The sequence below is a fragment of the Echeneis naucrates genome, chromosome 5 (genome assembly GCF_900963305.1).
Source record: "Echeneis naucrates chromosome 5, fEcheNa1.1, whole genome shotgun sequence".
Classification (NCBI taxonomy): Eukaryota; Metazoa; Chordata; class Actinopteri; order Carangiformes; family Echeneidae; genus Echeneis; species Echeneis naucrates.
Genome location: NC_042515.1, coordinates 15,535,491 through 15,559,664, shown reverse-complemented (window position 1 = coordinate 15,559,664; position 24,174 = coordinate 15,535,491). Strand labels below are relative to the sequence as shown.

At 42.6% G+C, this 24,174-nt stretch overlaps 1 protein-coding gene across 2 annotated transcripts in view; it reads right to left on the bottom strand.

The window, feature by feature from the left end:
- The window catches only part of foxp4 (forkhead box P4), a 103,317-nt gene that overhangs the window by 54,403 nt on the left and 24,740 nt on the right, over positions 1 to 24,174 (bottom strand). The window lies entirely within an intron of this gene.

Sequence of the window (24,174 nt, the reverse complement as noted above, 5' to 3'; positions counted from 1 at the left end):
GGAAAGTTCTACTGCTTTTATTTCAGCAACCCGGAGTGGGTATACAAAACGCCATCGAGACATTCTACCCGCCACCTGTGTGTGTGTGTGTTTGTGTGTGTGAGTATGTGAGAGATTTTCAGAGGCGTACAACACATGCCTTTTGGGGAAACAATAAAAGGCGTTTCATGGGGGAATCTAACTTTTCTTTTCCTCTGAGGCATCACTGGATTTTCTGCAGTTGCCTCAATACAATGGAAAAGAAGAGCTTTTTGTGCCAAGGCACTGAAAAAAAAAAAAAAAGAAGACATTTAAAAAATTCCACAGAAATTTGTATTTTCACACACAAAAAAAAGCTTGTTACTGAAATCAGTGAGGTCAGTGAAAGTTACTGAGAAATTTTATTTTGTACAGAAATGTGGCAATCAGTAGACTTTTTAAAAAGGCATTAAAAAGGCATCGTCTGTCATCTGCTGTTTCTAAGGTTCAAACTTTTAACATGGACAATGAGCCCTAAACCAACTCTTGAAATAGAATTAATTAAATTGCAATTTACATCTATGTCTGTCATGTAGGAAATTAAAAAAAAAAAAAAAAAAATCCCTCAAATGACTTTGGCCAGCACAAAAGCATAAGAACTCCAGACCATCAGCTGCTTAGCTTGTATGAAGTGACAATTACATTTTTTATTTCCGCTTAGGTGAACTAAACCTTCAGGCAGATGCATTTGGACAAATGTCCCCACTGCAGCACCACTTAGAAACTACAAGTTACAATCCAGTCTGCTACCTGGCACTGGTCAACCTGTGAAGTTAAGACTGAGAAGCAGAACATTATTGTGACATTTAGAGCTAGTCACTTAATCTCCAACCTCTATTGTCTTCGCAACACTCTCCCGTTCTCCTTCATTCCCCGTCCTCCCATCTCCTCCCGCCTCCATCCAGACCCCTGCTAGGTCAAACTGCTCCCTGAGGTAATATTATGAAGCAAAGCACAGTGCTGAGTGATCAACAGATCCCACCGCACACTCCACTGACTTTGCACTGCAGTAGAAACTCCTCACATCATCACACGTCTCACTAAGCATGAATCACCGGCCTGCTGCCTAGCCCACACTATACTGCGCTCTGCTGTAATGTACTGTACACCCATCTGCTTCTTACTCTTCCTCATTGACCTTATTAGCAATGAAGGAAATAGTGATAAAGACAGACAGACGGAGCTCACAGGTGGACTAGGACCTAATGGGAAAGTGGGGAGTGCGTGAAGACATGAGCGCATGCCCTCTCTTTCACACACACACACACACGCCAATGTGGTATGCTTCTCTAAAGGGTGTGTACTCTGTCATATCCTGTAATGGGTGTATATAAGCTGGTGTAATGGAGGTCGGGGAAAAGGCAGGGGCATAAATCTACCCTGAAGTATTAGGGCTATGATACACACGCTCTCTCTCTCACACACACACACACACAGTGCCTGAAGTTTAAGTGTTTCTGGTAGTGAGGAGGAGCTGCCCGCGCAGAGGCCTGCCTCAACCCGCTACTCACTCTTTCTGAGTGTCTCGTTCTGCCGATCTCTCTACATGCTCAGACCCCCTCCAGCTGAACCCCTGACCTGAGAGAGTGTGGGGAGAGACATTCCCACTACCCCGAGGGGACTGAGTGAGCGAGGGAGGAGCACAGATCAGAGAGATAAAGAATGTGTTCGGTGGAGAGGGAAATAAAAGGCCTCCTTTGCCTTTTAATTGGGATGGAAAAGACAAGAAGGGAAATGGGACTCAACATGTTTCTGATGACTCTGGTGTATACATGTGTGTTCATGTGTGTGTGTGTGTGTGTTTGGCTAAGAGGCTGACACCTACCTTTGAACTGTAATGGATTAACTCACAGCAAATGCTAGGTGCATGTGTTTATGTGTGTGTCTGATGTGATTGATGAGCTGAGTGGAGCCGGGATGAGTCCTGTTCCAACATGTACCCTATTCAGATGTTCCCAAAGATTTTGCACTAATAATTATCAGAACTCAGGACTCTCCATCTGTTCCTTTCTACTGCTCTGGGTGTATGGAGTTCAAACAAGCTGAGCCCAATGCCCAATGAGCTGGCTCACCGCGGCTGACTCTGAGGCTTTGTTGGAGGGATTGGCTCTGTCAGATTCCTCCTGGTCACTGCTCGTCAGAGCCCTAAAGCCGGACCCATTTCACTTTCTGTCAGTCTGTGTGTATGTGTGTTTGTTAGAGACAGGGAGTTGTGCATTTATGTGTGCATCTGTGTTTACAGCAGCTTAGTGAGATAATAAGTCTTTATCATGTTATGCCTCATGTGGGAATATTTCCAGCAGTCCCAGAACGCCTGTTCTGTTTCCTCCGCCTTGCATCAGCTCACAGGAACGCTGCTTATTAGGCAAAGAACTGAGGGAATAAGGGTGGGAGGGAAAGTAAGGGGAGGAGAGAGAGGGAGGGAGGGGGCAAGGGAAAAGATTGTCTGTACCAGTATCTACACTCCATCATCTGTCTACTTTCATCTGACTCTTGAATTATCTGTCTTTCTCCTACTTTCGGCGTGCTGTCTTTCTGCCTCTGGTTACGCCTGGTAACTAGTGGCAGGTTCAACCCTGGAAAACATTCAAATTTTCACCCTGAAATAGAATCCACACAGGTTATTTCTATAATCTTTGATAGTTCAATCAATATTTGTGAACAAAGGAGACACTCTTCCTGAGAGAGGAATCTGAGGAATTGGAGCTCTAACCTGTTTTGTAATCAGGAAACAGAATTCGGGGCAGGTTTTGTTGACAATTAGTAGCTGCGTGGATTCATAAAATATTTGGTTTAGCTGTTACACCCAAAGGGACTTTATTTTATTATAATTGACAGTCATGAACTAAAAAACAGGCATGAAAAAATTGCCCTGGATGTTGTCACTCTGTCCACAAATTGTTCTACTTAGTGTCAGTGCAGCAGCACCAGGATTTGTCTTTTAAGCGTATCACAAAGAGTCTCAGCTCGTTTTATTTCTGTGCTTTGACAGCAACATGAATACTGACATACACAGTAAGATCATAATTTTCTAAACATGAACACACCCATATTCTTGCAACTGGCAACAACTCCTCCACTAAATAAACTGTGACACCAGCCCCGAGGGAATCTGCTTTAACCCTAAACCCCAGAACAAACCCAACTTTTAGGTCTGGGTTCTTATGTCTCCATTAATCACTTCTTAGGTTCGCTAGTTTATGAGTTAGCCTAGAGCATTGAGCAATATAAACTGCATAAAAATAAATAAATAAAAAGTGTTATGGTTAAGCAGCAAGTGGTGTTATGTGCATAGGGAAAAAAGAGCAAATAAGTTAGTATTATTAATGTCACACATGATCCTGGAGCAGTGACTCAGAGACGAGGTGTTCTCACAGTTTCAGGGAGGCATTTCCTGCACAGCCCTCCACCTCTGTTATATCCTGCGACTGACATCCATTCCACTTCACACCTCAATCTCCATTTGACTACTCTCTAAACACAATAGAAAACATTTTTGTGTCAAAGAAAGCTCATTAATTTTCTTGTGCAAATCTGCACTGCTGCACCTCTGTAATTTGGCTGTTTGGCTCACCATTAATATTGCACAATGTTCTGTGTGAACTGCTAAGAAATTAAGCAGTTAATTTAATTTAATGTGACCTCTTGGATCTTTGAGTTTAATATAAATGCATTTTAGTTAAATGTGTGACCTGAGCTCAAAACATTTAACTGTTTTGATGACAACTACAGCCTGCATGTGTTTACTGTCCTCTGCGATATTCTCTGCTCTCATGACTCTCCCATGACTCTGAAATAATGACAGGAGGCAAATGGAGAGGAAGAGAGATAGGAGGGATATCTGCGTGGCATTTCTGAGCTGACGTGTATTTGTTTCAATGGAAGAGAATTAGGTCAGAGGAAAGCTGAAGAAATAACACACACTCTTACAAAAGAAGCGCACACAAAAGGATACAGCACAACTCTTTTTCCATCACTTCCCCGTCCAAGTTTAGCTGTTTCCTCATCAGCTGATCACTGCTACATGCTAGCCAGGCCTGCAGCGGGAAACGCAGCCAAGTAGTCTCCTGCTAAAGCTAAAACGCTAAAGGTAGCTGCTAACAGAACTGCTGCAGGCTACTCTGGCTGCCAGCCAGCGCTAACAGGTTGGCTAAAAGCAAAAGGGCTAATGCTAGATGTCTGCGGCTGCCCTGGCCCTGCTCCAGTGCTAACAGGTGAACTCCATTATCCCGCAGACAGATAGTCAGTCAAATGTGGGCCAATATCTACTACAGGCTGGCTGGTGGGCTGGCTTCAAAGAGAATCGTCGACTCAGAGAGAGAAGCTAGTCGTACAGGCCTACGGCTTGACCTCCAGTGTGCACTACAGCTGGCTGCAGGAGAACGAACTTTTGTTGTTGGGAACCAAACAGAATACGAGAGGTCTTCAGGGCCGATAAGGAAATCCCCTGCAATAGTAGCATGGGGAGTTCTTCTATGCTTTTGTAGCACTGTCTGCCATATGGCGTTCTGTTTGTGAGAGCACTTAAGCAAGCGTTTGTGTTTCCACGTGTGCGTCTTTGTGAACTGGCCGTACAGTATGTAACCTGCTACATATGCGTCCTCCTCCTCCTCCTCTCCGACACATATATCTCTGTGTGTGCATGTGTAAAATTGTGTGTCTGCTTGCCCGCCTGGTGTTTCTCTGAAGACAAAGTCCCTGTTTACAGAGCCCATAAAGATTAGCCTCCCTCGGTCAGGTGGGTTGTGGAACCATAGGTAAACACACAGCACATTCCGCACCGGTGAGATCGCTCCGTATGTGTGTATGACCGGGGCAAACATACACTCCTGCCTTCACCTCGACCCTTCCTTCTGAGTGCAGTAAGTGATTTACCAGCCTGCAGACTGTTGTCTGTTCGAAATACAGACAGACACCAAGATATGCACACATACGCACACACATAATGCACACACAAATATTTGTAGAAGGAGCGGACTTCATGCACACCTCATTAATCTGGGCCTAAAATCACGGGTTGTACATTCCAAAAGAGGTAAAGCACGCATACGTGCATGTTAATTTGTGCCAGTTGGAAATCATCCCATGATCATGAGGATGAGTGTAATACCCACAACCCCCCCAAACCAACTCACTGTCCTGAGAAATTATGGAGGCTGAGGTCAGGCTATGACAGTCCACGCCACTCACACTCTGATTGTATTTAACATGGTGGAAAAGGGGTGAAGACGGGAGGTGGAAGAATGGAGGGCAAAAGGCAGAGGAGCTTGGAAAAAGGCAATGTGCCTTTATTTGGATCTGAAACCAGCTAGTGCGCCGCGGAGCAATTAGCAGCTCTGTCCTATGAGAGCTCTTTATTAGAATGACCTTCACAGTGAGGGGGGAGGCGGGGGAGACAAGGGAAAGACAGGGGAAGGGAGAAGAGGAAAAATTTAGAGAGATGAAAGGCTGTCAGTGGGGAAATGGACAAATGACATGAAGGTGAAATAGATGAGTAAACTGAGACTTAAGTACACTGAGATTTAATTTTCGTATTTGCGCGACAGATGTAATGTGCAGATGGTGTGTGGTGAATTTGATCTGTCTGACCCTTAGTCCACTGTGTAAAAGAAGCAGATGACAGGAGATGACAAGAATTCATAAATGTGCGCACACACAAATGCAATTTCAGTCTTCAGTCCTCAGGTCTTCTAGTGCCTCACAGGGCAGCTATCTCTTTTTATATCTGTGTTTGTCAGAGTGCAGGTGCATGTGATGAAAACACATGAATATTCACTCCATTTAACCATCAGCAAAGTGAAATCCTTCAATCCATATTGAGAGAACATTGTTACCTTCCTGACACTGAAATCCCCCACCTTCACCAAATACACAACTAACTTTCTATTTTTAATTACATGCGGCAATCTGTATTTATTGCATGAAAGGCCCAAATTTTCCCAAGAGGCAAATTTGTTGTAGGTTCCTTGTGGGTAATAATTTTCAATTATAATCAAAATTTGCATTATAAGGAAGATTAAATAAATAGATTGAATAATACCTGAAAATGAGTAGAACAGACTACAATGGATAAAAAAAATTGTAGTGTAAAAATATAAATAAATAAATATCAAAGTGGACATGATATAATTTTATACATCGGCTTTCAAGTTGGGCACTTTGCATTTCCGAGTTAATTAATAGATTGGATCAGAGCAGGTTTAATCAAATATAATTGAATAAGTCCACAGTAAAAACAGGCCAGACTTTAAAGGAGACATGCGGAGAAAATGATAGCATGTCCACTTTTCAAATTAATTGAATTTTAGTACTTTTGAACTTGGTCCAAGCTGTTACAGAGGTAATTAATTCACATCCTATCCAAAAGCGCTAAAACAAGATGATATCCCTGAGCATTCAGTATGGGTGCACGCACACACAGACACACACCCACCAACACTCACACAGTTTTTTCCTTCCAAAAAAAGCAAAATAAAAATCAACAGTGTTGCACACCAATGACAGTCTCTAATGTATTCCATGTAATTGTTAGTTTTTGCCTTCTTGTAGTCCTTGTGCTCTTTCCTCCTTACTTTTGTCTTGCAGGCCACAACTGAAATATTAATAATTTCTCAGGCAGTTCTCATTGTATTAAAAAATGTCTCCTTTATAATTTATCAGAGAAAGAAAAATCTTTGTTATACTGACAAGCATGCTAATTAATAGAAGTAGAGGGAACATTGAGAGAAGTCAGACTAATTTGGAACATGCTAATATTAATAGAATAATTTATGGCTCAGTATAAATAAATTAATAGAGTAATTCATTTGAAAAAGGGATGCCTTCAATTCAATTTAGGAAAAAAGAGCACCAAAAAATCTGCCTCTTGGACAAGGACATTAATAACAGTGCTCTATCACCAGAAAAAGAAAAGGAGACAAACTAAATATGCACTGTTCACTTTTAAAACACATCAATATTTCAGCCAGTTGATGAAAATTGGATGAACAACACTTGCATTTCCTGCCTTGTTATTTTCATTTGGTGTTTAAGGGCTTCTTGACTTGATTTGTGCAGAATCTGCAAAAGGCAGCTAATTTTTTTTTTTCTTTTAAATTAGATGTCTCTTGCTCTTCCCATTGGCTTAACGCAAACTAACAGCTGTGAGCCAGGCAGTGGCTGAGCGAGGCAGAGAAATAGTTGGAGTGTGAGAGAAAGAGAGAGCAACAAAGGCCCAGAGTGAGGAAGAGAGAGAGAGAAGTGGACTGGGTCATTACTATCCTTATTACTCCTCATTAAAATACACCCATCACAAAGACATTCTGCTGTGTGTGTATATGTATATGCGTGTGTGTGTGTGTGCGTGTGTACTACGTTTCTGTGCTTTGATATGCACAGGACCAAGCATGTGCATGTGCATTTCTGGTGTCCCCAATGTGCACGTGTGTGTCTGTATGCAAAAGTGACAAAAAAAGAACAATATAATTGGAGAAATGTACGCAGTAATAATAGGTATTCAGAAAATGATAATTCATATTAAACAGGGTGCACAAAGTCAGCCTCATTTGCATGTTTTAGATTATATGCATTTCAAAAGTAATTTCCGCAGGGCATATGAATGACATTAATTCCCGGGCGGGTTCTGCTATAGACCTCAAACTATCAAACACTCAAACATTTAACAGATGAAAAAAAGAGGGAGCTTGTGCCTTGGCAAGGGGAGATTTCAAGGTTAAAGTATTTGAATGTGAATTTTTTAAACTTCTGTCTTGGTTTGTTTAAAGTTGCTCCACAGCGAGACAAAGACTTCCATTAATTTGGAGATTCACTGAACCACTGATATTTTGTTCTTACTCAGCTGTGTGTGTATGTGTGGGTATCGATGAGAGAGAGTGTGTGTGTGTGTGTGTGTGTGTGTGTGCGTGCCCGAGAAAGACACCTTCCTCCTAATCCAACACTATTTCCTTTCCAATAAGCCTGACTTTCTCTGACTCATTTTGTGAGTCATGTGCTTGTGTCACTCCCGAAACAGACGAGCACAATCCCACATAGCGAGCATAGACAGAGCTCCAACGGCCCACAGTAACCGACCCCAACAGATGAACCGGGAAGAGAAAGTGAGGATGAAGAGGATGAGAAGGATGTGGCGAGGGAGGGGTACTGGGACAATGGGAAGAGCAGAAAGAAGGAGAGGGAGACAGAGGGTTCCCTCTCCTCGCCTGTTCATGCTGAGAGGAAGACCCCAGGGCAGGAAACGGCCTGGATGAATGTGTGATTCCAGTGGAAAACTCTGGATGCCATGGACAACATTCTTCTCTTATTAGGGAATCTGGTCTGCAGCCACATTATAGCGCCTGACTCATTACTGCGTATGTGATTCCATCAGACAGACACATGTTACACTGTGCACACATGCATGCACACACACACACACACACACACACACACACACACCCTCAAGATGTTCCCCACCTGTTATTCTACTAAGTTTTGGCCAAGGCACAAAGTCAAAGCCAGCAAAGGGCGGGGTGGGGGGAGGGGGGGGGGCAGTGAGCAGAGAGCAGATAGTAAGGGAAAGCTAAAGCGCTCAGCATGTCTGTGTCTTGTTTGTGGTTTGTCTTCATCTGTAAACAGCACTGCTGCTGTGAGTATGTTAGTATGTCATTATCTCATTAAGAATTGATGGCTTCTGCACAGACGGTTCAAACTGTTTTGTTTGCTAGCATTCAGCGTCTGATATTGTACAAACACAACAACCACAAAACACACATATCCTACAGCGCAGCTGACACGAGGATACAAGAAGAAGATGGGATTGAAACTCTTCCAGACATATTCGCTAAACAGATTCAGTGTAAATCCAAAAACACTGATTTAATAGGATGTACGAGGAGGAAAAAGGGAGCATTCTCCCTTTTCATTCCTTCCTTCCTCTCCCATCACTGTGTCTCCTCACCATACGTTTTTTATTTTGTTGCTGATGTGTAAACACATTCACTGATGTGAAGCATGATGTGTAAGCAGACTTCAGAGGCGGAGGAGGAGAAGTGAGAAGGAAGAGGGAGCATATCTAGGGGCACTAAAAGTGGGCTAATTGGGGCCTGGGAAACATGCTTGTTTTCTCCCTTGTTCTTTTTCCCTGTTTAATTTTTTTCCCAGCCAGTCACAGCAGATCTGCTCATCTGACGAGGACAAGCGGAGAGAGCAAAGAGGATTAGAGTGTGTGAGACTCAAATCATTGCATACACATGTTCGTATAGATGTGCAACTGCACACATGCTGGCACCTACATAGAGATTTAACGTGCCATAGGGCAGCTGTGGGGTGTGTGTATTGAACAAGATCTGTCTGTCTTAACCAAATGACCAACAGGGTGCAGGGCTCTCCACCGATCCACTCTGCCTTATCAATACACCATTGCTCGGCCTATTCAGCAGCAAAAAGCTTTCCTACAGCTGCAGCTCAACACCGGATCGTTATGAGCAATGCAGACAAACTGCTGCTGAACAGACTGGCCCCTACCTTGAAGGCCCACCACCATACTGGCTCCCCCAGGCTTGGATAGTTCCACTAATGGAGGTCTCCACCGAGCCCCTCGAGGGCTCCTAACCACCAAACAGGGCTCCAAAGAGTCACCCCCCTTCTCTCCAGAATCTCTCTCTGTCAACCCCCTGCCCCTCAATCGTTTCTCCATCCAAATGGTGGTTGACCTCCACTTCTTTAATCATGGCCATGACTTGTCCTCATGTGTTTATTTGCATGTGCTCACACTATCTCTACCAAGATGGAATATATGTGTGTTTCAACTGGTGACTGTAGAAGTCCAGCTCGACCGTTTCAGGTAGTGGAAAAGGGGAGGGAAAAAAATTCCCTCCCTCCTACCCTCCCCCTGAGCGTTGCTGGGATCCCTCACCGCATGACTTCTGACTAGTCATTCTCCTCGCCCCTGCATTTGTCTTCTTTAATAACAGTGAAAATAGCAAGAGGTGAAAAAAGAGAGATGGAAAGAACCTGCATATTTGTCATTTCCGATTGTTTACTTTTTTCACGGCAAATTGATTTTTACATCTCCTGTTACTGGAAGCTCTCTAAGCTCGATTGCCAGGCCTGTCTGGCTCTGGCCTCGGCTGCCAAGCCAGTCTCTGGGCTTTATGACCTGGCTCTGGGGAGGACTTTTAAGGCTTTCAACTCACAAGCCATTTCAATGATACAATACTGCTTTTGTCCTAACCACCTTTGTTGTTTTCTTTCTCTCCTAGCCCCCTCTCACTCTCTTTCTTTTATTCTCTTTTCATCTCTCATTCACAAATCCTTTTTCATCAGCTAAAAGTGAGTTGCAAAGACTCAGGTCTTTTTTCTTGCCCATACCTGTTTGTTTGCAGCAAAGGTGGACTTGTTGCATCATGACAGGTTGCCTATCAAACAAGAAAATGCGCGCTATAGGACACACACATCAAAACCCACCAGCTGACATTTAAAGATTGCTGTGGGGGGAAGCTGGGTTAAAGCAGGCTAGAGTTTCTCTGTGGTGGCTGGGCGGTGCGCTGTGGTTCGGATTGTCCCGGGTTCTGGTAGGACTGAGGTTTGCCGGCAGGGACCTCCAGTGAGCCAGGCAGCAGGCCTGAGCTAAACTGAGGCCAGAGCCAGGAATAATCCTCAGTGCAGAAGGGCAGACCTAATGGTGTGTTTGTAAGGGCGAACCCAAACAAACAACCTGCAGTTTGAATTGAAAGGCTGAGGGTTGCTTGGGCCAGATGCTGTCGAATGGGAGAAACACACACAAACACACAGTGTGCATGTATACAGAGAAGCAGGGGCTGAAATAGATTTGTGGCAAAAGAAGAAAACGTACTTCCAGACTTAAGTCATGGCATCAGCCTCAGCTCTGTGCACATGTCGGGACTTCTGCCTTACACACAGCCTCTATTGGTGTGTGTGTGTGTGTGAACGCACACTACATGCTAACCAAGGTTCCACAGTTCCTCTTTATATTCACACTAATGAGAAAAAACGGCCAGAAAACCTCTTCTGTAATTACTCCCCAAGGAGTGAGGTTTCAGTATGGCCATGGCGCATAAACAAATACAAGCTCACACAAACCTACACACAGATGTACAGTATGCTGATACATCTGAACCAGCATGTGGTTGACATTTATATGCGCTCACCTGTTGAACACAGTGGGAGCATGTGTGAGAGCGAAAGGGAGAATATTACTAGCAATAATATCATATCATTTTGGAGGTAAGGACATCTGCTCATTAGAACTCTGCCAAACAGGTAGTGTGTATGTGTGTGTGTAAACAAAAATTCACACCATTCAACTCACAATTAGACCCTAAGCAACACTGGCAACACAAAGTGGTTGTACTCAGCCCAGTCTATCATAATGACAAATCTAAATGATGATTTGTCACAAAAAACACTTTCTTGTTTTACGTACGTGTGTGCGTGTGTGTGAGTGTGTGTGTGTGTGTATACGTTGCGTCACAGCAAGAGAGCAGAGGACTGACAGAGAGATAGTGGGGCATCCATAAGGTCAATGTTTTTTGAAATTGCTGTCTTTGTCAGTCTGCATCAGTTCTGACTTTTTTATATTTAATAGGCGCTTTAATTCAGCCAATGTTGGCCGTAGCAGCTTTAACAACTACAATGCACTTATTCAGCCCACACACACACACACACACACACTAAATTTGAAAACCCACTCACTCACAGACAAAGAAGCTGAGATATATGACAAAATCAGGCAATCATTTTGTCTGTCTGTGAGTGAATATTTAGGAAAGGAGTCTTTGAGGCGCACACACACTCCCTGCCCAGTATTTGTGGTGGCGGAGCACAGCTGGTAACATCTGGATGTATTTTAGAAGTGTTTACATTTCCAAAATGCTGAAAAACTACACAGAAAGACAGAAACAGAGAGACAGAATTCTGAAAAACACTGCAGGTGCCAGAAGAGTAATAAAGAAAGGAGCAAGTCCCAAACGAAGATTGTTTAAAATCTATCACTGTGGAGTTATTTCACTTACACACAGACGCACACACACACACACACACACACAAACTCATAACCGTTGGCCAACTGCAGTTATTGCCATAATCCTAGTCCAACAATAACTGACATCTGGTGCGCTAATTGGCAGACTACAGCTTCTCCATCTGACTGTGTTTTGTCCCATCAAGCTTCCCTTACTGCAGCCGCTCAAATGAAAACTGAGACTCTACGCATCAGCTTCACTTCAGAGTGTGTCCTTACTGCTTACCAGCTGACAACCACTCTTACGCGCTCACCACTACACACCACACGGTAATTTCCACACACACATACACTCACGCATGCATGCAAAAGCAATACAACACACACACAGACACACACACACAGAAAAACAGCTGCATTTCCATTTTACTTCCCCTAAATGACGAAAACACAAAAACAGTTGGACTTCATTCAGTCTAATCAGGACTGACACAGAGTACAGCTCTGTGAGGTGACGTCAACAATGAAGAGACACACACGCACACATACACACACACACACACACACACACACACACACACACACACACAGTCTATAGGATGTAATTTCAGTGATTGGGTGTAATTTACCAGTGTAAGCTGAAACCAGGCAGGCCAACACAACTGATCCCCGCTAGATCAAAAACAAGCCCTACACACTGGGGTACAGGGCCATACACACACACCACAGGCATAAATTCAAAGTGTGCTAAAATGATTATACTCACAATGATTTGTGTTGTTGAGTCGTGTAGCAAAGGCCTAGGTTGTCTGAGGTGCTACAAAAAATCGACAACAGACTTGACTTGACACGAAATTAGTATTTGAATGTTGTCCCACACAAAGTGTCCTTGGGATCATTCTAATCCGCTCAGGTATGCCACTTTCCCATGGCCCACCCTAACCTCAACACACACACACACACACACACATACACAGGGGAGATTATTAAAGCGACCTCGTGGCACATGGAGGTTTCTGATGGATTTAACATCAGGAATGATTGTTAACTTTTAGGACTAAAAGGACTTGGAGAGACTCCTGAGAAAAGCGGAGCTCTTAGCCAGACACATGGATCACATGACAACTGGGCTGCGGCAGCAGGGACCCCTGGGAAAACGGCACACTGCCATCTCTAAGATCACACAGACTCAGGAGCCAAGTAGTAATGACGCTGTGGAGCTATATCATATTTAGGTACGAATATAACATTCACATGTGAAGAGGGTTGAAGTGGATTTTGCTGTGAATATGTACATCACAGTCAAGTAGTTAACCAAAAAAAAAAAAAAGATAATGACCGTGAAATAAATTAAACCTATTAAGAGGAACGTATGCTCAAGGTGACGGAAGAAATTAATTTGGCTCAACTATTGAGACCCATACCTCCACCCCGCTATAGGATTTCTACCAAACTAATTATCACGCTCCACTTTCAGAAATAATAAGGAAAGTACTTAATAGGTTAGGATTCACCCCTGCATTCATATGTCCATTTAACATCCCTACTTTCATGCCCACACACTCTTGCCTTAATGTAATTTCATATCCGTGATTTAAAATAAGGGAAGGAATTATATTTCAAGTGGTGTGAGGATTAGTATATACAAGCAGTGATATTAAAATACTGTACGCTCCTCTGTGTGTGCGCTTAGCCTTCCTGAGTGGCTAGAGCGGAAGTAAAGATGTTAAATAATGTTTTTTTCACAGTTTAGGAGAACGGAGGAATTACAATGAAACCACAGATCTCTGATTAGTCTTCCCTCACTGTATATTAATTTGGTTCCCTCTCTGCTTTATGCTGGTTTGAAGTTTAATTTTTAAACAGAGCGCAGATATGAAAAGACCCCCAAGTGTGCGCTTCTTTGCCAGCAACAGAAGTCTCTTTATCTAGTCAGCCATTCGCTCCAATTATAACAACATTCAAATGCAACTATTGTTTCATTTCAAACATTCTTTAAAATTAAAACCACTTTTTTGTGTTTTTATCCCTCTACTTGTGCACCACTGAATTTGCATTCTAGAGCCTCAGGATATGGAGAAAGTGCAAAGTCAAAATGCAGGTTAGGCCACTTTTGTTCATTATCAGCACAACAAAAGTTATCATAAAATAAGTAAATGATAATAATTAAGCCCCTAAAAAGTCCATAAGACCGATTTTATCAAAATTATGTTTTTCACTGCTTATTTTTCAAAGAATTGAAATGCACGTTAATCATGCATATGTGAGGAGCTTTTTGTGAACTCCTTTTTTCGTATACAGTCTATCTTCCCATCCTTGGTTCATTTCTCCTTGTGTGTTATGTCGCTGAGCTCTGTGTTGCTGTCACTTTGTGCCCTGTGAAAGGTAACAAGGCTGTACTCAGTGAGAAAAAAAGGAGTCAATATCCTTCTGAAGCCTGAGAGGCTTACAATATGTCACTACATCTCAGGGCACACCCCTCACACCCCTGTGTATCCTCCACACATGCACAGTGCCAACCTGACCACAAGCACTGCTTCTCCTCCACAGGCATCAGCTGAACCACTATCAGAAACATGAATGTGAAAAATAAAAAACTAAACTAAACCTGTATAAAAAAAAATATGGGGAGACAGAGAGGGAGAGTCTATTAAGTGCTGTGGTTTTCTATTAAACTGTAGTGAGTGAGAAAAGGGGAAGAGGAGTTCACATTATCTAAGAGAATTCCAATTAACACTCTCCCCCTCAGTAATTAGCTACTAAAATAGCTAACGAATAAACCCAAAATCCCAACCCTGACGCCACTGCTCTGCCTAATTAATTCTCAAATCAGGAGCATCTGATGCGGAAGAGAACCTGATAGTGTAGATGACAGACAGACCGGTCAGAATAAGGAATAAGAATAATGAGGAATACCAAAGTAATTTGGGAAAATTATCTGTCTGCTTGTAAGCTCACAATTTTTGTTCCTCATCGTTTCCGCTACATTCGTGTGACTTCTTTTGGACTTGTGACATGCTCTTGATATTTCAAGAGACAAAAGTACAGAGCTAGATTTCCTGTGACAGAAAAGTGTAGATTATTAATAGGTACACTTAGTCACAAAGACTTTATTCTCGATCAGGGAAAAATGTTAAATAACTGAGATGAAATTGAAGATGTAAAATAAAAGGAGGGCCATACTGAGAAATCTAGGCTAAGGAAAATGAAGAAAATGAGGAAGGGAAAGCTGACTCGAGGGACACAGTCAGTGGAAGCAGATATCTTTTAGCCGTCTGCCGCTCATTTGCTCCCTGACTGGTCAGTTCTTCCACTGTTTAATGCAAACAGATGAGGCCTTTTCTTGCTCTTTTTCCAAATCCTTTCTTTTTTAACGGTGGCTTCTTGGCCTCTGCAGCAACGTCAGCACAGCGTCTATTAAAACAGCATGTGGCCTGTGCTGTTACACACACACACACACACACACACTGCAACACACAGAGAAAATCTCTGCACTTTCTGGATGCTTTCTGGGGAACTTCTAACCCCTTTCCATGGAGTGACATCTGGAGCTTTGGGTGTTAAGGTGCGCCTCAAGTTTTCACACATGTTGCTAATGGTGGCACATATAAAACCAATATGGAGACAGACCCTGTACACTCAGAGGCAGGTATCAGTGCAAGGTTTATTAAGATGGCATCTATCTCCAGTTCCTATCAGTGGCCAGTGCTAATGGATAATAAGACAAAGATAAACTCACTCAGCCAACAACCTATCTTGCCACAAGGTGCGCCGTAAGATCCCACTATAATTATTCATCTGCTCTTCAATATGCACATGGTGGTCTGTTTCATCAGACAGAGCTTGTCAGCAATACTGGAGCTCTAGCAGTAACTTTTAATATGCTGAGATACCCATCAGGTAGATTTTGCAGCGATTTTACAGCCAACGCACACCCTCACACAAAAGCTTATGTAAACTACATCTCACATGCACAGACACAGTGGCACATTATAAAAAACACACGCTGTCACATGCTGATCTGTATCTGGACAAGTCAAACTGTGATAAAGTCATTCTACAACTACAGCAATCGATGGAAGTAATTTATTTACCTCACCAGGCAATTTCTGCTCTGTCTTCAGAGAGACTGAGAGAAGGAGGAAGAGCGAGAGAGAGACAGGGAGATTTGGCAACTATGTGTGAGTGGTGTGTAAATTAATCTAGCAGCAGCGAGATCTAGAGCCATGTAAAGTCCATAAAACAAGAGGAGGTTAAAGCAGCTCACATCATACACACACACATCAGGCAAAGGTCCAACACCAAAACCACTTCTTCCAGAGAGAGGAGACGTGAAACGTCATCTCAGTTCCATTAATATGATGTGCTATCCCTGGATGCCACTAAAAAGAAGAAAAAAGAACAGTTAAGAGTTCTTTCTCTTCTTTTTTCTTTCTTGCTTCCTTTTTCTTCATTCAAGAGCAACACACGCCAGAGAGAGGCCCGTCCACGGTCCTTAACTTTAACTCAATGAAATAAAAGGCACTTAACTAAGCCTCAATGATCGATACAAATACTGCTGCTGGCTGGTGCTAACACAAGCACACACACACACACACACACACACACACACACTTATCCTTCCTCCTCAGATGCTCATGCATATGCATGGCCATTGTGATTTATGCATCCTGGCGGGGGTGTGAGCGTATCTGAGAGCAAGGCCAACACACAGGTCAGCTCATTTGTAAATCAGTTGCCTATTTATGGATGTGTATATGTGAGTGTTTGTCAGTATATGTGCATAACTATGAGTGTTTGTGCCTATAAATCTGTGTGTATGGGCCTTTGGGTTGAGGTCAGTGTTAGAATCAGGCTCATAATCATTGTAGCGCCTTCATTCATTGTATTTATTGAATTCTTTCCAGCTTCTGCTCATGGTGAGTGTAAATCACACAAGTATGGGTTGCTATCCGTTCTGTGTGTGTGTTCCAAACCGTGTCTGCTGAGTGCTGACTAGTTCTGCCAACTGCCGTTCTGACCCCACTCTCTGCAGCAGGAAGTCACAGAGCTTTCTGACCTTTCTTATTATTCCCATGGAACACTGGGGAAACGCCTTTCGAAAAGAAAAAAGAAAAAAAAAAAAAAACGCCTTCCCATCAGAATGGTTGTCAGTTAAAGAGGTCCCCGCGGCCTCTTCTGTCCTGTGCAATGAATTATGGGTAAAAACAAGACATGACCTACACCCAAAGAGGTGCTGACTGTTCAACGTACATCAGTTTGTGGCATAATCTCAGAACGTAGCCTTCTTTGCAAACAAAGTGCATAAAAGTGTGTGTTTCCCTTTGTGGAAATTCAGGGGTGTTGCTCCACCCTCCTTCCACCTCCTCTGAACAACAGATTTGGGCTAATAGGGCAGCTGCTTGTCCCCCCTCCCCGAAAACGCTGCTAAGCTGCTCCCCCTGCAACCCCTCCACAAAAAAAGCCCAGGAGGAAGCCTGTTGTTTTCAACTTGTTTTTAACATGGCTATGAATGGAAAAGTTCACACTGTTGTGGAAGCACTAACCCTGAAAAAAGTTACATTTAATTTTGTCCTCTATTTTCCAACACATTTCCTTAGAATATATACTCCTAGCTCATTTAGAAGACAGCGATGAAAGTAATGAAAGACACCATGCCGTAAAGCTGTCTGTTCATCCATCTATACATCTCTCTCGCTGTCTGTCTTCCCTCTCTGTTCTGCTACATTGTCAACACAGGCAACTGTCTCCCAGGAATAAACCCTGCATTAAGCTGGCCAACAGGCAACCATGGTTTGTAATGTCATCACATCACTTGCACACAAACAGTTTGCACACTCCACAATATATATATATATATATATATATATATATATATATATATATATATATATATATATATATATATATATATATATATATATATATATACATATATATATATATATATAGGAGGACTACAGCAGAAAATGAAAACAAGTGCTTAGGTATCCTAAAAAGGAAACATGAAAAATATTGCATGTTATTGCAACACAAAAAATTAATACTAGAGGAAACGCTATGAAGATAAAAACCCATAAAACACACACAATCAACCCCTTGTGGTGTGTGTAAGTGAGCGCATGGAGATATTTCAATGGATTGAAAGCTACCGAGTGTGAGTGTCCAATCACATAAGACACCAGGGTCTAACCTCCACGCATGCTTACGTGTGTTTGTTTGTGTGTGAGTGTGCATATTCGTGCACATGAAAGTGGTAGTGGTTGTGGGGGTGGGATGAGAAGGGTGGGGGGGACGGGGGGGGGGACGGGGGGTAACTGGAGCCAAACTGTAAGCTATATGCCACTTTGCCTCTGGTGCCATCCAAACCCTCCGCACCCACCCCCACCCCCAAAACCAGAGACTCACACACACAAACATTTAAATGTGCACTTTCTCATATACACACTCATATGAACACACATGCACATACACAGGCTTCGCTGGGAAAAAAAACCCCTCCACTTCATTAGGAAAGTAAACACAAGTGCTGTCTGAAGTGGCTAATTAGAGACTAATTACTCCCTGCTCGTTACTAATGCAAATTAGATTACGCTGCTTAACTTCCTCGTGTCCACAACGCTGCTGTTAATTGAGGCCTTTTGAAATTAAATTACCCGCTAATTAGCATATCAAAACCATTAATTCTGAGCAAGGAGGGAAAAAAACAACAACAAATGCCAAGTTTTGCTAATGAGTTTTGCTAATTGAATATGTACGCTCAATACAGGGGTCTGTGCCAGGAATACCTATTCAGCTGATCAGCATCCGTGTGCAAATGTGTACGCGTTATATGCGTGTGTGAACGTGAGCAGCCAGACAGAAACACCATGCATCATAAGAGCAGCGTATAATTAGAGGAGCCTTTCCATCTCTCCAAATGCTTTGTCTATATTTCCCTCTGAACGCACGGCTCCACTGATGTTCAGTGTACGGGGTGCGAGGGATACAGCTGAGAGAGGGGTGCCAGAGAGGATGGATATTCATCTCATGAGAGCTAAAAGAGCCACTGTATATGAATGTGGAGTGAGTGAGTGTGTGTGTGTGTGTGTGTGTGTGTGTGTGTGTGTGTGTGTGTGTGTGTGAGAGAGGGGTTAGCATTTGTCCATGCTTTAAGCCTTCTTTGAAGTAAAGAACTCTGTGTCTTTGCTGCTCTCCTAAAGCCTCGGACCCCCTGCCAGCTCTTTCTCTGCACCCCCTCCTCTCTTCAACTGGCCCCTCTTCACCTCTGCTACAATACCTGTCCAATTAGGGAAACACACACACACACACACACACACACACACACACACTCACATATGTACATAGGTACACATTTTACGGCCACTAGTAGGTGAATAGCCCAACTTTGCTTCAATCAAAGCTGAATCTGTCCTTTCTCTTTTCCAGCTGAATAGATTATTTGAAACTTTGTGGATTAGAAATGTTGAGCATATTCATGGCTGGGCCTACCTGCTCATGAATACAAGAGGAGAGACATAGAAGAGGAGCCAGGAGCTATTAGTTACTTTAATCTGCTGACGAAATAAAATAATCATACATCTAAAGATCCATCTCAGCTTTGCATGTAAAACCAGCAGAAATAATATAATTTTGAACAACTCTCCCTTCGCTTCTCCTAAATATCTATCCAATCAGGGTGGTGAAAAGCCCCATTCAGGTTGGCCCTTATAAAAGTTTCATCTTATTACACTTTCCAACTTCTCTTTTCATTATCCCTATAACGGCAGATGAAAAAATGAATGGTAAAATTGAGAGGTAGCCATACAAAAAAATTAAATAACCATGATAATTAGATGTAAAGATATTATAATTCCTTTAAGAGGATGCATAGAAACTGCTGCTCAACAATATTTGCCCTAATTGCTAGAATTATCATATTAACCAGTTACCATTTGAGTAAGTTGATTAAAAAATTGATTATTCGTCTATTTCTTTTAGGAGTTTCTTAATCAAAATCTAACATCCTTGAAAAATTAATTTGAAGCCGTTTCTTATCAGTTAATTAAATCGGGTTGGAAGTCATTTTTTCTGTGCGGCACGATTAGAACGGTTCTGTTCTCTTCTGTTCAGACACCATGACGTTAGAGGGGGAACTTTTCACTGTCTCATCAAACATTCACAGCCACAAGAATAGGACTTCTTTGAAGGGCCCGTCGACTTTTTTTCCCTTCCAAACCTCTGCCTTTCTGATAAATTGCGCTATACCCAATAGATCTTTCTTTCTCGTTAACACATTCTCATTAACGGACAGAGAAAACGAAAAGAGAGGGGAGGGGAAGCGGGAAAGAGAAAAGGGGAGCAGCGTGGGGAAGGGGGGGGTTGGGGTTCATGTGTGCAGGGAGGGACGCGGCAGTGGAAACAAGAGGTGGGAAAAACAAGGCATAAAAAAATTGGAGCCAATGGCAGAGATAAAGTCAAAAGGAGAAATGAATACACAGATTATTTTTTGTACAATTTTTGTCATTTTTGTAATGAAAAAGATTTTATGATACACACACACACACAGACAACGTTGCCTGGGTGACAGCCTTGGGGCGGCCTGAGCTGAGACTAAACAACTAAGTAAAGAGCCAAAACAAGACCTGCTGTTACTGTAGGAACAAAATATCGGTCTGACTCCCTCCCTCAGTCACCAAATGCTTGAAATGATTAAATGGTCATTTTGTTAATTTATACATATAAATTATTGTTCGTGAAAGCAGTGTTTGACAGGTATCTACAAAAGAGAAATCTCCTAATGCACATTTAAAAGATTTCACTTACTCCATATCAATTCAAATTTACAGCTTTAAAAACTACACATCAGAGGGTGACTTCATCTCAGAAAACTAGTTTTCTATTTCTGGAGGAAGACTAATTATAAAGCTCTACCCCTGGGAAAGAAAAGCCCCTCTTGAAGGAGAGACGGAGGAAGAGAGTCCATTCAGCACTGGCGTCAGTGGAATATAAGTTTGTCTCTCTCTACTTCAGCAAGCAGCAGAGCAGAACCGACCAGATACAGCGCTCTCCACTCATCTGTCCATCCCCGGCTCCTCAGGGGAGGTGTGGAAGGATTGGAGAGGGAGGGAGGGGGTTCAAAAGAAGAATTAAAAGGAGAATCATTGAAGATGCGCAGCAGTATGGTGAGTCTCTCTGATTGGATAATGAATAATTATTAGGGCTCGGCTAGTCGAGTTATGCAGAAATCTCAGCTTGTCAACAGCCAATCAACACACTACTTCATCAACCAATCAAACCCCAACCCAATGGGGTGCGGCGGTGGTGGTGTGCAGGCGCCTCTTCGCTTTTCCATCTGCCTCTTCCCATATTTCTTTTCCCTTTTCCCTCTCTTTCTCTCTCCCTTGTATAACACCTCACTCCGTCTTTGGTTCAGCTGCCCTCATCTTTCTCCATGGGACACAGAATTCTCAAAGCCACAATTACCGCACAGAACTATCAATTTCCCCTTCAATTAACCCTGTGGGAAGAAAGGGGATGAGGGAGAGAGCAGAGAAGGGGATGAGAGATTCACATTTGGGATGAAGAGGTCCAACCTCCCCCCCCCCCACCCGCAACAGACCTCCCTCAGGGCGCAGTTATGTGTTTGGGATGAGGGGGAAGAGAATTACACCTCCTCAGGATGAACTTGACCCCACCACTGAAGGTCAACCAAGTTACTATACGGCGCAGCGCCCCATCTTCATTACCAGCAAATAGGCCCAGCCAGCGTTCCACTGGCACGAATGCAAACTGTATGTTAATAACCAGCTCTCAAACCATAGCGCAGAGCTGTCAAAAGCTAAGAGAGAGGCAAAGATGGAAGCAGAAGGATGGAAGAAAAGAGAGGAGAGGGGGAGGAATAAGAAGGGGGCATGAGCCAGGAGTTGTGTTTCTTAGATCAGCGACTAAGGGCCTGTGACCTGCAACAACGGACGACTGTGACGGCATGCTCTGTACTCTGCTCCCCCTCTCCTCCTCCTTTTCCTTGCTTGCCTGCCCCCCCACCCACCCAAACTCACTCAGCCATCCCCCGGGGGAGCCACTCCACCAAAACCAGCCTTCAGCAAAGTTTCGCAGGCAAACTTTTCACAAAGCCCCCAGAAGCCATACGCCTGCCTGACACCATGGAGCATTGCAGGGTTTCATTGCCACTCACTCTCCCTCCTATCGTCTTTTTTGTACTTTAGTCCTTCGTTCCTCCCTCAGTCCCCTCCCTCGTTTACGCCAACTATTTTCTGAGGCTAATGCACACTGTTCCTGGCTGACCTTTAGACAATGGAAACCTGCAGCGGCAGAAGTTGGCGATTAGGTCTACAGGTTGCATATGGCAGCACTGACCTTCACTGGGCAAATCAGCAATGTGACGTCTGTTAATCCAACGAGCCAATGGCCGCATTCGGACCTGCTAGTAAAAGACCTCATTCTTTCAAGAAAAGCATCACTGTTTTCTCAAATTTTTACTGATTATATATATATATAAAAGACAAGTCTGATGCTGGAAATTATGAGGAAAATAACAAAGTACTTGTATAATGTTTGTTGTCGTGCTGTTTTTGTCAAATAATGGTGGATAAAATCTCCTCTTTTTTTTTTCTTGTTTTTTTTTTTTTTTTTACAGCATAGCACAATTTTTTTGTCCAGGGACAAGTACTTAGACAACACAGCGCATTCAGTTTCATTATAATCACAAAATGAATAAAGCTAAATTTATCAGCATAATTCAACACATTTTCTTACACTGCACATTATTCTCTGAAAGAGCAAAGGCACAAAATCCAATGCATACAACTAATAATTATCAGGAATATGTGTTGATGTGCTGCAATGATCAACATCTGCCTATCTTTCGTGAGACGTCTTTGCATTCAAAGCAAAATTTGTTACATAATGAAAGCTGTTTTAAAAAAAATCTCCTTGAGGTTTTCTATTATGTTTTCAATTTCATGTTAAACACAACACTTTCTTGTCATTTTATCACACACTAAAAATAAGGAAATAAATAAACAGCCTCTGAGGGACTGTTGATTGATCTTGCACTGAGTCTTGGCGTTTCAGTCATTTATTAAAAATGATTCCTATTGAAATGGGGCCTGAGAGGAGGGAGCAAATGTTGGAGGTAAACTGTAATGACAGCTTCGATGCAATGAAGTGGCCGAGGGAACACAGAGCCGTGATAATTAGTGACAACAGGCATTACAGAGAGAGGAGGAGAGAGGGAGAGAATAGACTGAGAGAAAGAGTAGATGGATAGGAAAAAGTGCAACAGAATACGAGATGAAGAGGAGAGAGAGAGAGAAAAAAAAGACAGCAAGTGCTGAGTCCTTCACAGTGAGTGACTATTGGAGCTCCGACAGGGAAAAGAACACTTTCCGACCAACCACGGACCAGAAATGAAGGCAACCCTGGCAACTGTAGGCATGCATGCTGGGAGTGTGTGAGTGTCGCCTCATGAATGACACACAAACATCGTTCCTGATATATTTATTTGACAACTGATACGTGGAGTTGTGGTACAAAAATACAATAGCTAGCTAAATGAAAAGGGGCCTGATATGATATTCTTTTTTTAGTTCGCATATGTCTCATTATAAGTCGACCAAAGCTGTCTTTGGAGGGAGGAGAATACAAAAAGTCTGTCTTTAAACATTGTGTTGTTCCTTTGTAGATATAGCAGAGCAGCCAGAATGTGACAGCAGTATATTTGAATTGTGTTTTTCTCTTTTAATCCAGAAAAATCATTTAATTATTTGTTAAAAGAAAATGTAGTCCATTTCTTCATTTTAAAACTTGAATTGATGTATTGAACTTGAAAAAGAAATACTATACAAAAAAAAAAAATAATTCTAAAACTTTAATTAACATTAAATCTGATAACAGTATACATTAGAGCAGAATCATATGCAGCCAGTTAGAATAATTAAATGGTGAGCCAAGAATTTAAAAACTGCTAGAATCAAACATTGCACACCTCTCCTCAAAAGTAAATCTATTTCCTTCTTTCCAGCTTTTTTTTTTGTTTTGTTTTGTTTTACAGCACTCGGCACTCATTTCTTCTCACCCTCTAACCAGCATCCTGCCGGCGAACAGCTGACACTCCTTTAAGGCCAACGGCCCACAGTGTAAACACACACATGCACACACTGCCTCCTCTCTCCTCAGGAACATGAGAGCTGGCT